We start from the raw sequence: 7,589 nt of genomic DNA, 5'->3' as shown, positions 1-7,589 counted from the left end.
CAAATTTGGCTAGTGTTTCATGCACATGTTAATAATAGTAACACAACAAACAACAAGGAAAACAACAAAAACTAAACTAAAACTAATCTCTACTAAAGAGAACAACAAGTGCTGCTGCAGCAGCAGCTAGCATTCACACATGTACACACACACACTTCCTAACTTCTTCTCTCTTCTCTCTCTCTCTCTCATATATAGGGTTAGGTTTACAGGAAGGAAAAAGAGAAGATTTTTAAAAAAAAACTAAAAAGGAGGACTGGACATTGATGAAGACTTTTTGTTGTTCCATAAACACTATTGAAATTTGAACACCTCAGAATTAAATTTAATCTACCCTCTTGGGATTTCTATATAAACCCACAGTTTAGGAACTACCTAGATCTGGTTATTAAAGAAATTCTACAATTGGGAAACAATAGATTAGAACTAGAAGAAATACTCAAATGAAACACAACCCAAATAAGCTCCTCCTTTTACTGTACAACATATTCATTGAGAAAACACATCTACATAAATTTTAAAATATATATACACACAGATTTCTATATGGTCATACACACCCACATTCACACCACCATCTATGATTATTTTTAATCAAGAAAGGCCTCAACACTTCAGGTATTGCATCTCAGAAGACAAAGTTTTAGGCCTAAAATTAAACCCTTTGCAATATCTCAAAGCAAAACAGAAATTAAGAAGAAACAGGAAGCATACCATGTTAATCAAACAACTCTAATTTAACAGTTAGTGACAAAAAAGGTTGCAGCAACACACTGAACTATTACACTCTTATTTATTCAAATTGTTATGAGATTGTGCAAGGCAAATCAGCTGATCTGGTACAGCTGCACTGCCTGGATGGCCCATGCACAGCACAGAAACAATTCATTGGAACCCGAATCATTCCAGTTTGGTTATAAGACTTGCTTTTAACTTATGCAATCACTTAATAGTCAAAAATATTATCATCGCTTTTGTGTGTGAACATGAAGTGTTTTGAAAATGTTTCCAGTGCTTGAAATGGTTCTATAAATGCCAAATGAGCAGATGAGGTTTTTGAGGATTCAGGCCTGAATTCTCTGTCACACTAAGAGCCCTTTACACCACTCTAGCAATGTAAAGGAGTTTTAGTATAACTGAGAGTTCAGGTCAGTGTCTTTGCCTCTCCCTGCTGCAGAGAACAGAGAAGGATCAGGTCCAGAGGAGTGGTTCTCCTCTTGCCGCAGAAGGCCACAAGAGGAGTTAGCAGGGAGTTCTCCCCACTTCTTCATTGCTACTATACATTTCCTTTCTTCTTGAAGTCTATTTTACCTATCTCATTTCTAGTGCACATAATATAGCAAGCTAGAATGATCTACAGAAATAAACCATTATTTATGCATTTATTCATTCTATATGTAAGCAGAGTCTGAATGAACTCTCCCCTAACATCTAGTGATGAGCTGTGGAAGAGGACTTCAGGAGCTGATTTTGTTTGCACGGGCACAGCACCCTGCCTAGGTGTTCAGCATGATGGGATTGCTCACCCAAATAGTCACTTTTGGCTGGTGTGGGATCCCCAGTCTCCTTGTTATTGAGGCAGAAGTAATAAAGAGTTGTTATCCTTGTTGTGTAAATCAAGGGCAGCAGAACTGTACTTGGCATTTCCCAAATGAGGGACTCACCCTCAACTAAATGGCACTTGTGAGGCAGGGGACATGGGTTCCAAAGCCCAGTGAGTTGAGAGAGGGTGGGGACCCTGTGTAAGGGTCCCAGACACCATTTGACTCTTCCGCTTTTCACTGTGTAATAACAGAGCTTATTTGGACTCAACTGAGAGTCTTGTTACACACTATCGACTAACAGACGTTCTGCAGCATGAGCTTTCGTGGGTGAATACCCACTTCTTCAGATGCAAGTATTCACCCACGAAAGCTCATGCTGCAGAACGTCTGTTAGTCTATAAGGTGCCACAGGATTCTTTGTTGCTTTTACAGATCCAGACTAACACGGCTACCCCTCTGATACTTGTTACACACTGCAGAGCTAAAGTCACTGATAACTAGATCTAAGTATTAGACCTGCTTTCAGACAGTGTCTCTGATTGCAAGAGACTGTCCAATATGCACCAGCAGTGTGGCTTCCCAATTAACAGTTGAAATCACAGAGCTGTGTTAAGTGGTGGGCTCTGGGAACAGCTTGGTGAGTGGCCAGCAGGGTGGTTGGTAGAGAGGTGTGGCCAGTAGGGTGGTTGGTGGAGAGGGCCCAAGCAGAGCCCAACAGAGAGGGGTGGCAAGTGAGTGCCTGAGCAGTGGAGTGAGTAAGGTGCCTCCTTACCTCCCCCCTCCACCCAGTGTGGGAGGTGAACTCTGCAGATGCATCTCTGAATTCTGGGTCTGCACTGTCCCAAGGACAGCAACTATGAGTGGGGTGCAGAGAAGAAACGGGCACATTAAAAGGACCTTTGGGTTGCTGGACTTAAGAACTTGAAAGGAAACGTACACTGCTCAGCTTACTTGGGAATGGGTCTTTTGCTCATGGTTTATGTTTATTAGCCCTGTTTGCAGTGTTTCCCCAAATTAATGCCGAGTTACTTCCCTCCTTTTAGTAAAAGTTTTTTGCTACACTCAGACTCTGTGCTTACAAGAGGGGAAGTATTGCCTCTTAGAGCACCCAGAGGGTGGTGTGTAATTGTCCCAGGTCACTGGGGTGGGGGCTCAAGCCAGTTTTATGTTGTATTGTTGAAAAGGAACCCCTAGATACTGAACCTGGCCCTTGTTGCTGCCAACTCTGACTGGCAGAAGGGTTACATATACCGGTATATAAATGGATATATTGATCAGACTCTAGACTTGGTTTTCAGTATCCATAGAAACTGAAGAATGCTAAAAATGACATCAAATTTCCTTCCCTTTTGCTGATCTTGAGAAGGGTTTCTTAAGCTGTAATGCTACTTGATATTTAATGAATGAACTTTTTAATATACCTTTTATTCAAACTAGTGAATTTTCTTTTTTTTAAATTAGCTAATATTTAATTTTGCTTCAGAATTTGGGAGCTGGTTACCTCTGGGACTATAGCTTTTATTTCATAAAAGTGGATAAAAGGTATCTTCTCTTGGTCAGTCTGTTCATCCCATGACTGGGATGCTTTCACATACTGTGCTCTGACTTTCTAGCCTTCCTGTTTCTTCACAGCTTACCACAGCTTCTCCTTTCTTGAGAGCTGCTGAAAATGTAAGTACTGATGTTACAAAGCTATTTGGCATCTAGAAGTGGTTCCTATGACAACAGAGACAGAGAGAGGTATAGAGGCAAGTGTGAATCCTTCCAGAATTCAGGTACTGTAACTTTGTAAACACTGAATAGCAATAAAAATACACATTACCACTATTATCACTACAATTTATCACTATACATATAAATATATATTCAGTGTTGTTATCTGTCAGGAAAAATTAAATGTTTTCCCTTTTGACACTGTGACAGGGTAACATCCCACTTCTACTCTGTCTATGCAGACTTAGAGACCTTCAGTTGTTAGACACCCCAGTGCAGTTTATTTATATTTGCGCTTCCCATCATCTCACTAAAACCCCTTAATTAGTTTCAGTTTCTCCTCAATTCTCTGATGAGGGGACAGGGCTCATTCTAGTCAGAGATCATTGGCTCTTTCTCCCTCCCAACATAGCTTTTCTGTGCTGCCTTATCCTCCTGTGTTAATGGGTCACTTTGCTCATTAATCCTCACCCAACCCATTCTGAGCCACCTACGAGTCCCTGTCAAGCCTACCCTGGGGGGAATTAATTGGTGTTTACCTGACCAGAGTGCTGGTTTAGCTGTTGATTCCCAGCACTGTTTCACTGATATATTTGGCTAACTCATGACTCAGGCCTGGTCTACTCTTGCAAGTTTTTTCGCCAAAAGGCATCAGATGTGTACACACTGCAAAGCCACTTTTTGTGCAGAAACTCCTCAGTTGCAACACTGTAATAAAACCATCCCAACAAGTATGTTACCAGCAGTGAATTAATGTTACTGTTTCAATGCTCTGTGTGTAATTGACTATAGCACTTCTGTTTATTGTTAATTATGTCTCTCCAGACTTGACCTTGAGAACCAACCCCCAACAGCAGCAGAGCATCTGTGCAAGATAAGAAAATGGCCGAGACGGACCAAAGAAAATATGTTCCAGGTGGTGCTGCAGCAGTCAGAGGCAGAAAACATTGAACGCAAGAAGTGGAGGGAAAGCAAAAAGCAGAAAAGAGAAGAGAAGGATTCTTACAACAGGGATGCTACAGAGAGGCTGATTAAAGTTCTGGTGCATCAAACCAACATGCTCTAGACTCTCGTAACACTGCAGACTGAGCAGATGCCAGCCCGCCCTCCCCTTCAGCACATTCAGAACTCTTTCCCATGAACTCCGCAAACTCCCCCTGCACATTCATTCCCACCTTCTGGCACTTGGTGCTTTCCTCTACACTCCATTCCTTCGCAGACAGATTTTCAAATGAAAGCTGGACCTATACTCAGCTATGAAAATCAGCCCCCACATGGTACCTTCTCCCCCACCAACAGAGAGAGAGAGTATGTGTGTGTGTGTGTGTCTGCGTGTCCGCCCGCCCGCCCGCATATTGTGTTGTGGTCTATTTGGCAATAAAAGCAACGTTTTTTAAATTAAAAGCACTCTTTATTTGTTTCCATGCAAAGTATGATAACTCATGGCACCTGCAAATACAGGCATTTTTATTAGTTCTTTATATGAATACTAGGCCTTAACAATCACAACTGCTTCCTAGCCTACTAAATGTAATTAACCATTGTAGTCCCAAGCATAGCAACAAACATGTTTTTCATCTTCAAAGTGTTGTCTCAAGGCCCCATGTTGCGCCCCTCTAATAGCCCTGATGTCTAGCAGCTCAAAATCAGCAGTTAGGCGTTGTGCCTCAGCAGTCCACCCCTGAGTAAACCTTTTGCCCTTCTCTTCACAAATATTATGTGTATATAACGCATGGCTATAACCATGGGAATATTTTCCTTATTCAGGTCTAACCTGTCATACAGGCATCGCCAGTGTGCCTTTAATTGGCCAAAAACACACTCAATGGTCATTCTGCACCTACTCAGCCTGTTGTTGAACCGCTCCTTACTGCTATCTAGGTTTCCCATGTGTGCCTTCATGAGTCATGGCATTAAGGGGTATGATAGGTCTACCAGGATCACTATGGGCATTTTGATTTCCCCTTCTGGTCTGGAAAGAAAGTCTCTGCTTGCAGCTTTCTGTACAGGCCAGTGTTCCTAAAGCTACCTGCATAATGCACCTTTCCAGACCACCCCACATTAATGTCAGTGAATCACCCACAGTGATCCATAAGCACCTACAAAACCATGAAGAAGTATCCCTTCTGATTGATGTACTTGGTCTCAAGGTGGTCCACTGCCAGAATTGGAATATGCATGCCATCTATCGCTCCTCCACAATTAGAGAAACCCATTTCTACAAAGCCATTCACCATTTCATGCATGTTGCCAAGAGTCAAGGTCTTTTGCAGCAAGATGCGATTAATGGCCTTGCACACTTGTATTAACACAGCCCCAATGGTCGACTTCCCCACTCCAAACTGGTTCACCACCAACTGGTAGCTGTGACCGGAAGCAGCTCCTGTCTCTTCCTGCCTGTAAACCAACAAAAGGCAGCTAACATCTCCAGGTTGTTGCTGGCCATGAGAAGGTTAAAGCCCAGCACCACCCTTGATTTTGTGGTGTTTAGAATGAATCTCAGATGGTCGAGTAAGTGTAGCGTGGTGTCGACATGGGCAAGAACCTCCTCTCTGGAACCACCCTTCAGTAACCATTGAGATAGGGGAAGATATGGATTCCCATCCTCCTGAGATATGCTATGACCACCACCATGAATTTTGTGATGATTTAGAGGGCAAAAGAGAGGCAGAATGGGAGAACAGTGTATTGAAAGTGTTGGTCTCCTACTAAGAATTGAAGATACTTCCTGTGACTTGGTAGAATGGCTACATGGAAGTAGGTGTCTTGAAGGACCAGTGAACCAGTCATTCTGAGACAAAGCAGGGAGGATAGAGTGACTATGCAGAATGTCACAGATTTGATGAACTTTTTGAGTCTGTGGAGGTCAAGGATGGGCCTCATCCAGCCCTTGGCTTTTGATATCAGGAAATATTGGGAGTAGAATCTGTGACTTCCATGTTCTCGTGGAATCTCCTCCAGCACTCCTAAATGCCAGCAGAGAGCTGACCTGCTCAAAGAGCAGTGTCTCATGAGTTGAGTCCCTGAAGGGGGATGGAGGGTGGGTGGAAAAGGGGCGTGGAAAGGAACTAAAAGGCATAGCCTGATCTGACGGTGTCCAGGACTCATCTGTTGGATGTTATTAAGACCCAGGCACTGTAAAAGTGGGCCAGTCTGTCCCCAAAAGAACAAGGATGAAAAGGGAGGAAGAAAAACAACTGGAACAGTGTTCTGGGCCAATGAGTCAAAATCAGTGTTTAGCAGGCACTGAAGGAGGGTGCAAAGAGCAGCCAGGCCCTGAGCTCAAATGGTTCCTCTTGTGAGACTGATCCCTCTTCCTGGGGTAGTCTCACTGTTTTGGGGGGGAAGGGCTGCACAAAGATGTGCTGTGACCTGTATGGCTGCTGTTGCTGTGCCCCTTAATGGCATCTCTGTGTGGGTGTGTGATGGGGTGTGCGTACCCCACACCAGGCAAGAAAGGGTTAATCCCACACTATGAGCAGAGGAAGTCCCACCCCTCAGACCCTGCTGGGCATGCTCCAACTGCTGTGCTAGTGTAAAGGAGAGCAGCCCAGCTCAGTTTTGGCTGACTGCCAAGGAGGAAGGGTGATTGGTGGAGGCCCAAGCCCAGAAGCTGTTTCAGCCCTTTCCTGTGGGAGCCAGAGATCCCGAGACCCACACTGGAGACATGTCGCCTACAACTGACTGGCAGGAGTTGGAGTCCCAGGGGAGTTACCAAGGAGCCTGGAGACCCCAATGTCATAGGGATTACAACTGCAGGAAGTGTGGTAGGAAGTAGCCCCGGGAGGTGGCATGAGTGGTATTTCTCACCCATGTAAGGTCAACATGTTGTAACTGGATTCCCCACTGACCCAGTGGCAGACCACTACACCACTGTTAGGGTGCTGGACTGGGACTCAGTGGAGTTGGGTGGGTGTGGGTCCCCATACCCAGCTGCCACCCCCACTTTGGTGGTGACCCCTAGATCTGGCCACTAGGCCATGCGGCCCAGCACTGGAAGGCTACTGTATTGACTCTGTCCACTAAGCCACACAGCCCGGCATGGGAGGGCTGCTGTATTGACTCTGACCATTGAGCTGTATTGTCTTGAGTCCCAGTAGTCTTGGGTGCTGTCTTGAGTCCCCAAAGGGTGACGGGGTGTGCATATACTGCCACAGTGTGGTGAGACCTTAAGTTAACTGTTGAAGCATTGAAGGAATGGAGACAAAAGTCTCCAGCTCTGGCGCATGGGGTACCCACACACCTACTTGGAATACATGTCTGCATCTTTTCGAAAGAAAAGGTAGTAGGTTCTAATCCCACCAGGTTCCTGGCTAGGGGAGTAAAACTTCT

The sequence above is a fragment of the Mauremys reevesii genome, linkage group 1 (assembly GCF_016161935.1).
Source record: "Mauremys reevesii isolate NIE-2019 linkage group 1, ASM1616193v1, whole genome shotgun sequence".
In the NCBI taxonomy this organism is placed as follows: domain Eukaryota; kingdom Metazoa; phylum Chordata; order Testudines; family Geoemydidae; genus Mauremys; species Mauremys reevesii.
The sequence above is the reverse complement of the archived record's forward strand: the minus strand, read 5'-3'. Positions refer to the sequence as shown.